Genomic DNA, 10107 nt, shown 5'->3' with positions numbered 1-10107 from the left:
TTCCTCCCTCCCTCCCTCCCTCCCTCCCTTCCTTCTTCTTAATTTTGTATACTGCCCTTCATCTGAAGATCACTGAGCAGTTCACAACATAAAAATACAAAACACAAAATACATAACGAAAAACAAAGATAAACCAATAACCCCTCTCCCTCAAACACATTTAATAGGCCATAGATTATTTAATCAACCCAAAGGCCTGGTTATAAACTAATGTTTCTGCCTGACACTTAAAGATAATGTTATGAGTTTGGGATGTTAAGCTAGGTACCAGACCCATCTGATCCCTCTATCTAGCAAGTGTTAGAAGGCTTTTCATTATTCTGGTGAGATGGTAGCCTGGGTGACGAGGCTTTAAAGAGGATTAATGGGCTCCGTGAGAGACAGTAAATATGTGGATCCCTCTCCCTCCATGGAAAAGGCTAGAGTTTGGAGCAAAGGTAGCAGTGATGTGACCTAAAGGTAAAGCTACAAACTGGAGAGAGAGCCAGGGCAATGTTTGAGAGCACTGTTTGAGTTGAGGCTATGGCTATGGAAGAAACTTTAGAATACCCAGCCTACTGTCAGAATTCTCCCCCTCCCCTCCCGATGGTTTCAAGGAGCCAGGAGGAAACAAGAAAGCTTTTACTTATGATTTATTCAGTCACTGCAGTAACAGACAAACAATCCCAGTCTTTCCTCCATAATGAAATTGCTCACTCTGGCTCCTCCTCCTTTCCCCTTCTCCAACAGCAATGACCCCTATGGAAGCCTCCCATTGACAAACGCCTCTGCATACATTGCTCTTGTACCCTTTAAGACGGTCGTGTTTTAGGGGATGGGGGATCCTTTATGCTGTCTAATGAAGTGTTCCCTGGCTATTCTGTCTCCCCCCCTTCACTTCTCCTAACTCCACATAGCTTGGCTGCTTGCCCATCTCTGCCTCATTATCTCCCTCTTGGCTTGGCTGCAATTCAATGCTGTTTCTCTCTCCCCTGTCAGATACAGGAGAATGGGGAGGCAATCTCCACCATTAAGCCTGCCTCTTCATTCCAGTCCTTGACACCGATTGGCATCAAGCAGGCACCTGCTAATTTTTCCTTTTGTTTATGGAAGCCTATCCAGACATACAGAAGTTGACGTGTGCTTTAATCTGTTCTTATCTTAACTGTTGATTTTAATTAAATTGCACCTTTGACTTTCATGGACAATTTGAACATTGGTTTGTTGACTTTGCAACCCACTTAGCAGTTGTATTAACAAACAGGGGCTATATAAAATTTGCTAAATAAATAATCTATTAGAACTCACCCAGTGAGACAGTGCCACCATGCAATGACTTTTGAATTTTTATTTATTTACCGTATTGGCCCGAATATAAGCCGCACCCGAATATAAGCCACAACTTAAAAAAATCAAGGGGGGGAAGGGGAGAGACCATACCTGAATATAAGCCACTCCCTTAAAATTCTGCAGGCACTCATGCTCCCGGGCTGCTTCCTGGGGCGGGGGGAGCAGCACTTCTTTGCTGGCAGCCTTCCCCCCCTCCCTTCTTTCTCACGGCTCTGGGGAGGCTTGGGAGCAACGGGCAGGATGGGCACTGTTGCCCCCCCCCCGCGCCCTGTGGTGGCATCCTGGGCAGGAGGGATGGCGCTCTCCATTCCGGCCTTGTAAGGCAAGGCAGGGCCACAGACCTAGAGCAGCTGTTTCAGAAGTGATGTCGTAAGGTTGTGAATATAAGCCGCACTTTAACTTTTCACGGTCGGAATTTTTTTTGGGGGGGAAGTGTGGCTTATATTCAGGCCAATACGATATTTATTTATTAAGTTTGTATACCACCCTTCAACCAAAGTTCTCAACAAGGAGAAAGCAGTAGTACCAGTAGTTTCAATAGACCATGGGTCGGCAAACTAAGGCCCATGGGCCAGATCAGACCTGATTGCCTTCTAGATCCGGCCCGTGGAGGGTCCGGGAATCACCGTGTGGATCACCAGCACACGCGTTCTTTCCCTCTCCCTCACACGGTGGTACTTTTTTCCTTGGGGGCAGAGCGATCTCGTCCCACGCTGGGCGCCGTGAATGGCGGGAGTCAGCTCACCCACCTGCTCACCTCAGCAGGGTGGCACTGTGAAGGTGGCGTGTGATGCTGGCTGCTGGCTGCTGCGTTTTCCTCCTGCTCCTCCTCCCTCTCCTTCAGTCCGCCCTTCCTTCTTTCTCCATGCCCCTTTTCCACGCCACTTCCTCGCACGCTTCCTTCGTTACCACCTGCCTGCCTGCCTGCCTCTCTCCTTCATTCCACACATGGCGTTCAGGTGGGTTGTTGCATCTGAATGGGAAGCAGCAGCAGGTGGTGGGTAAAAGCTCTATCGACACCCCAGTTCACCTACCTCTGTCTGTGGCTCCTTCACCAGGGCTGCCTTCACCAGCTGTGCCTATTGGGATAACAACTGGGACAGGTAAAGTGAAGCATCTTCAGGCCTTCAGGGTGGATGAAAATCGTTACTTTTTCCCCCCTTCAAAATATAGTCCAGCACCCCACAAGGTCTGAGGTACAGTGGACTGGACCCCAATGGAAAAGTTTGCTGACCCCTGCAATTGACAGTGGTGGTGGTGAACATTTTTTTCAGGATGCTGCAAATGGTACCTTCTATGGGACAATCTAAGGATGACAGGAGATTTTGGAAAGTCAAAAGAAAGTGCTTTTCCATACAGCACATAGTTAAAATGTGGAATTTGCTATCTCAAGACGAGATGATAGACATCAATCCAGATGGCTTTAAAAGGGGGTTAGACAAATTTGTGGAGGATAAGGTTGTTGTTTTTTTTAAAAGGGGAAAAAAAGAATGGTGCTTTTTAAAGCAAAATATGTACTACAAGTTTCAGTGTATGTTGTTTACAATATTTCTTCACATCTTCATAGCTCGCAACCATTCTCCAGAAATCAGAAAATAAGCCTACCAAGAGCTGACCAGAGAAGAAAGAGATGTGTGTTTTTTTAAGTGTGGTGACACAAACTTATTTGTCAGAGATCAAATCTCCTGTGTGCAGACTGATGCAGCTTTTATTTTGAGACTTTGATAATAACATCAAATTGGTGCACTGGGGTGCACCAAAACAGCAAAGACGCTTTTAAAAGTACAGCACAAGAGGAGGGATAAAGGCCTTGAGAAACTTGCTGCTTTCACAGTTAGCTTAAAGACAAAATGTGGAACATTTTTTCCAAGACATATCGCTGAGTCTGGACTCTATCCAACATAATGCAGTAAGAGAGGTAAATTGTAGTAGGAGCAATACTGCTGACATTCTCTTTCTCTCCCTCTGTCTTCTATTTCCCCTGCAAACTTCTAAAGCTATTTTGTTCTTCTGTGTACTTCTCACAGTGCTTGGAGGATTAATATTATCCTGTAAACTCATCACATACCTTGTATAAATAAAAGAAATGCCTTAGTCTAGTTAAAGCTAAGAAAGGTAAAGGACCCCTGGACAGTTAAGTCCAGTCAATGGTGACTATGGGGTGCAGAATTGCTTGAGGGCGAGGGAACCAGCATTTGTTCACAGACAGCTTTCCAGGTCATGTGGCCAGCAGGACTAATCTGCTTCTGGGGCAACGGGACACCGTGATGAGTGTTAGAGTGCATGGAAACTCTGTTTACCTTCCCACTGCAGAGATACCTATTTATCTACTTGCACTGGTATGCTTTTGAACTGCTAGGTTGGCAGGAGGTGGGACAGAGCAATGGGAGCTCACCCCATCATGGGGATTTGAACCGTCAACCTTCCAATCAGCAAGCCAAGAGGCTCAGTGGTTTAGACCACAGCGCCACCTGCTCCCACCTTAGCCTAAGGCCCCATCAGCACTATGCATTTAAAGCAATGTCATACCATGTTAAACAGCCATGGTTTCCCCCAGATCATCTTGGGAACTGTAGTTTGTTTAGCATGCTGTCGGTTGTTAGGAAACCTCTATTGCCCTCACAGACTTACAATTGCCAGAATTCCCTGGGGAGAATGATTTATTCTTAAACTAAACTGGAAATGGTAGCTCTGTAGGCATCTCAGCCCCATAATGATGGGAATCAAAGCTCCTATCTTCTGCATATAATAATAAAAAAATATGCAGGGTAGGGTCACTGTCTGCTATCAAGAGTTGGAGGGTCAAGGTGTTATCAAAGTTGACTCAGTGTGGGGTAAGTGGCAGGAGTTTCAGATCAGCCCTATTTCTCTTGGTAACCGACAGTGACCCCATTTTGGGAAACCAGGTAATCAGCAGAGTCCCACCCCCTTATGGCCTACTCTCCATTATTGCCTATTCCTGAGTTATGCCCTTATGTCTGATTCATTTGTAGGGCTCACTTCCTATTTCTTGATCCAAGGACGTATGTTTGAAGGATAGAATCATTTGAAACAAGCAGATCCCATCTATATTATTCTGTGAAGCGCCACAAAAATCAATGGAATCATCATCTACAAAAAAGGGAACTTTCTCAAATATGTGTAAACCAGTGGAATTGAACTCTGATTAATCAATCTGTGAGCTAAATGTTCCTTAAATCTTTTAAGGATTTTGAGATTTTTTCTCTCTCTAATATATTTCAGAGAAGTCTCAATCACCAAGAAGACAGTCTGAAGGACATAATTATACTAGGTTGGAGTTGTAGTTAATCACTTTTTAAAGAGTGAAGAGGGCTTGATGGATTTCTTTTAATTAAGCTTTGCAAATGACTTGGAGGAAAATATAAATAGCTCTCGCAACTTTCTTTATATTTTGCTGTAGTTTTCTACAGGGGGCTGAAGATTCCTGAAATACAGCATTACAATTACAGAAATGGCATACTATGTACAAGTTTTTAATGTCAGAGTCTTTCAGAAACTCGAAATGCACATTGCACCATCCCTACCAAGATGATCTCTGTATCAACCACTTTCTCATAAATATGTTCATTGGAAAAATATACCATGCAGAACAAAATATCACAAGCAATAGTGCACATCCAGTTGCAGCCCACCTTATCTAGTATTTGGTGTCCTACAATCATCATAATCATAATCATCTAGAGATGATCCAGCAAATGTCCATGTTTGTTTCTCACAACTAAGAGTGTAGATACCTGTCAACAGATTGGTTATTAGGTCAGATGAGAAATGCACACAACTGATTTGTTGTTCTTTAATTGTTTAGTCTTGTCTGACTCTTCGTATGGTTGTATGAATCTGTCCCAAAGTCACACATAAAGTTGATTATTTGATGGGTACAGAGTTGTGAATGCATAATTATTAGCCTCAACTTGATGGGTTGCATACTGGCAAACCAATCTAAAACTTTCCCCCAATAGTAAAAGTTAATATATCCCCCAAATAAAACTATTCATCACCTGCTATGGAGATCCATCTTAACAGGACTGAGATGCAGTCTGACTGTTAACTGTTTCTGGCTTTACCAAAACTTAAAGCATATCCTCTTTGTGACATCACACATGACATCAGAAAGGCATGTTTGCATTCAACCTAAACTATCTCCATGCCAACAGCAATGGCCAGTAAACCTCTGCAACCAAGTAACCATCAGCCTGACCACCCAGTTGTTCAGATCTAGACTATTGGATGTTTAATTTTTGCTCTCATAATCAAAGCCTGGAGAAGAGCTGTGTATATTCTGAAAACCTGCTTCCACTGTTAAAGAAAACTAATTGTCAGGGCCTGAGCAGAGGAGGAATGGTGGAGACCTCCTCCCCATCCTGACACTTCCAGGGAGGAGGAAGAGGAAGATAGTATAGATTTACAATAGGGGGTTGAGGGAGGTAGCAGCTCAGAGGCAGATGAGGGGGAAAGTTGGGAAATCATGGATGAGCCAGAACAACACCGGGCTGACACGTTGTCATTAGAAAGCATTCCAGACCCTCCATCTCTCAGAACCTGGCCTTAAAAGTAGGAGAGCAAAGAGCTCAAAGACAGAGAGCTCCAGTAGAAGAGATGAATGAAGAAGTGAGAGAGATAGGGGGTGGAGATTCACTTGGGACACCAACGTTATCCAAGAGGCTGGGTTCCATAGCCTCTCTCTGTAAAGATTGAAATAAAAAAGAAGCTTTTCCTTGTACTTATACTTTCCTGGGCAACCAGCCGGAAGCTGCTGACAGCATCCTGACATGGAGTTGAGTAGCATCTGGAAGGCCAAAGGCTTCCTCATCCTTGGTGTAGGGAGAGAATGATTGAACTGGACTCTAGATGGTTTGAGGTATATAACATCGAAGGGGTTTGGGTTCAACGGGGCACAAGCCCCCAACCTAAAGTGTTTTGTGTATCTCCAAACACTTTAGTGAAACATGTACACACGTCCTGCCCAAAATAAAACTCACACAGATTGGAATACTATAGGGGGAAAAGTTTAATATATTTTTTAAAATGACCTCTTGGTATTAATGGTATTTCCATGCTCTCCCATAACCAACAATTATCTACTAGAATGTGAAATGGACTATTTTGTACTATTGGTTTTGTTGTTTAGTCATTTAGCCGTGTCCAACTCTTCGTGATCCCATGGACCAGAGCACGCTAGGCACTTCTGTCTTCCACTGTCTCCCGCAGTTTTGTCAAACTCATGCTGGTAGCTTCGAGGACACCGTCCAACCATCTCGTCCTCTGTCATCCCCTTCTCCTTGTGCCCTCAATCTTTCCCAACATCAGGGTCTTTTCCAGGGAGTCTTCTCTTCTTATGAGATGGTCAAAGTATTGGAGCCTCAGCTTCATGATCTGTCCTTCCAGTGAGCACTCAGGGCTGATTTCCTTCTGAATGGATAGGTTTGATCTTCTTGCAGTCCATGGGACTCTCAAGAGTCTCCTCCAACACCATAATTCAAAAGCATCAATTCTTCAGCGATCAGCCTTCTTTATGGTCCAGCTCTCACTTCCATACATCACTACTGGGAAAACCATAGCATTAACTATACGGACCTTTGTCAGCAAGGTGATGTCTCTGCTTTTTAAGATGCTGTCTAACTGATTAGAATCACTCAAATTTGATTTACAAAAATATTGGCTATCTTAGATTATTAAATAATCTCCTAACCATGATGGCTATGATGATGGCCTCCCACAGACATTTGGTTGGCCACTGTAAGAACATGATGCTGGACTAAATGGGCCATTGGGTTGATCCAGCAGGCTCACATTTATGTAGGGTTTTGTACTTAGTACTTTTGCTTCACGTGCACTGAAAAATATATTACATGGTGAAATGTTGGTCCTCATGAATGCCGTCAAGAGGTACCACAGCTCAGTGGCATGCAAGAAGTCCCAGGTTCTGTCCCTGGCATCTGCATTTACAAGAGACCCAGAGAATAGGTGATATAAAAAGCTCCTATCTGAAGTGCCAAAGAGGTCCTGCCATTCAGAGTGGACAGGGCTAAATGAAAAAAATAGCTTGAGCTATGACTGCTTCCTATAACCAGATTGACCTAACAGATACCCTCCAACATTTCTCTGATGAAAATAGGGACGTCCTATTCTATGCTAGTAATAATAATAATAATAATAATAATAATAATAATAATAATACTTTTATTCATACCCCACCCATCTAACTGGGTTGCCCCAGCCACTCTGGGCAGCTTCCAACATATATAAAAACATAATAAAGCATTAAACATTTTTTAAAAAAACTTCTTATTCAGGGCTGCCTTCAGATGTCTTCCAAAGGTTGCATAGTTACGTATCTCATTGGCTCAGGAGTCACATAACTATATACCCTCTGATGAAAATAAAGATATCCAAAGCAAAAGCAGGACATTCTGGGATCAAATCAGAAACCAATATGGCTTCTGTAATTCTTGGACTGTCCCTGAAAAATGGGACACTTGTAGGATCTGCTAACAAGTCCCATTAACAGTAGCAATGCAAGGCCTTCCACTTATGTGACGGGCTATCTTTCCCTCTTCTTCCCACACTCCTTTCCCTCCAAATTGGCTTGATAGGAGACTCCCCACCCCACCCCAGAACAGTGCAGTAGGGAGAGGCAGGATTGATTGTTCACCATTTTATTCCTACACTGATGTTGCCGCGGCAAATGCTTAATATGTTTTTATATATTTTAAAATGTTTTATAGGGGTTTTTATTTTTTACTTTGTTGTCCCACCGTGAACGGTGGTTTTTATTGATGTATTTCTATTTTGTTCTGTTTTAGTTTGGTTTGGGGTTGGCTATTGAGTGGGGTGGGGATTTGTTGTGTTGGTACAATTGTTTTTGATTTGACTTGTTTCTATTCTGTAAATGGAGGTTGGTTTGAGGCTTGGGATTGCTACCGTAGTGGGGCGAGGGAGGTATGGCGGTGGGGGCAGATGTCATAGGCGAAGGGGATCGAGATATGGATATGCTCGTACCCCTTCCAATCTGCGCCCCATCCCGAGGGACGAAGGTAGGGTGAGCAAGGATTACTCACCTCCGTCACTGGTGTTGTGCAATGCCAGGTCTATAGGCAAAAAAACCGCCACCCTGCGAGACTTCTTCACCTCGCAGGGGGTTGACCTGGCTTGTGTGACGGAGACCTGGGTGCGCGAAGGGGAAACTGGTACCTTACGAGAGATGGCGCCCCCAGGTTTCTCCGTCCTCCACCAGTCGCGGACTGTGGGCCGGGGGGGAGGGGTGGCATTATTAATCCGAGAAGATTGTTCTTTCAGGGCTCTGCCATCGCCATCGATCCCCGGCATTGAATGTGTTGGCCTAGTGTGGGGCTCCGAGGTGAGCTTGGCTGTCTGGCTGGTGTACCGGCCACCTAGCGCACCAGCAGCCACCCTGTCAGGCCTGTTGGAGGCGGTGGCCGGCTGGGCCTTGGAGTTCCCCAACCTATTGGTACTGGGGGACTTCAACATCCATGCTGATGCCATTCCCTCCTCACAGGCTCTGGACCTGGTGTCTTCCATGGCGACACTAGGGCTCTCCCAGTTTGTTTCGGGCCCCACACATCAAGCAGGCCACACGCTGGATTTGATCTTTGGCGCCGGTATAGATGTGATCATGTCTCCCTCAATGAAGGTGCCATGGTCTGATCACTACGCACTGAAAGCCAGGATTGATTTTCCACCCCCACCCCGCTTAGGTGGCGAGCCAATTTGGGCTCGCCCGCGGAGGCTGATGGACCCTGATAGATTCCGTCAGGCCTTGCGGGACCTTGCTCCCCCTAGCGACTCATTGACTGAGCTTGTTGAGGGCTGGAATACCCAGCTCCTGGCAGCCATCGATGAGATCGCACCTAAGCGCCCTCTGCGACCCCGCAGAAACCGGGCCCCCTGGTTTACCGAGGAGCTTCGGAAAATGAAGCGGGACCTCAGACGGCTAGAGCGAGTATGGCGGGGTGCCCGTGACGGAGCCTCAAGAACATCTTATAGGGTTTTTATGAAAACCTATGAGATGGCAGTGAAGGCCGCTAAGAAGTCTTACTTCTCGGCCTCCATTGCATCCGCTAGCTCTCGCCCGGCACAATTATTTAGTATAATTCGGTCTTTAACGTCCCTCGAAGGACAGCCAAATTTAAATAACAATTCGACACACAGCTGTGAGGCATTTGCGAGCTTTTTTGCGGAGAAGGTCCTGTTGCTCCGCCATGACCTCCCTGCCAATTTGGATACAATAAAGGAACTGGAGGCCCCTCGACTGTCCTCGGGTCCAGTATTGGACCACTTTGACCGGATATCTCCAGCCGATGTGGACAGATTCCTCCAAGCTGGAAAGCCCACCACCTGTCCTCTTGACCCGTGCCCGTCATGGCTGATTAGAGCGTGTCCAGACGAGGTGCGGGCCCCCCTGGGGGATATCATCAATTTGTCCCTTGGCACCGGGATATTCCCAGGGGAACTGAAGGAGGCGGTGGTGCGTCCGCTCTTAAAGAAAACATCATTAGATCCCTTAGATCTATCCAATTACCGCCCGGTCTCGAATCTTCCATTCCTGGGTAAGGTGATTGAGAGAGCGGTTGCTGAACAGCTTGGTAGGTTCCTGGATGAAACATCTGCTTTGGATCCATTCCAGTCCGGCTTCCGTGCTGGCCATGGGACCGAGACGGCTCTGGTCGCCCTAACAGATGATCTCCGCAGACAGCTGGATCGAGGCGGGTCGGGGCTGCTGATTCTTCTAGATCTGTC

Source organism: Podarcis bocagei (genome assembly GCF_964188305.1).
Source record: "Podarcis bocagei genome assembly, chromosome: 8".
In the NCBI taxonomy this organism is placed as follows: Eukaryota; Metazoa; Chordata; class Lepidosauria; order Squamata; family Lacertidae; genus Podarcis; species Podarcis bocagei.
Note: the sequence above shows the minus strand (reverse complement) of the source record.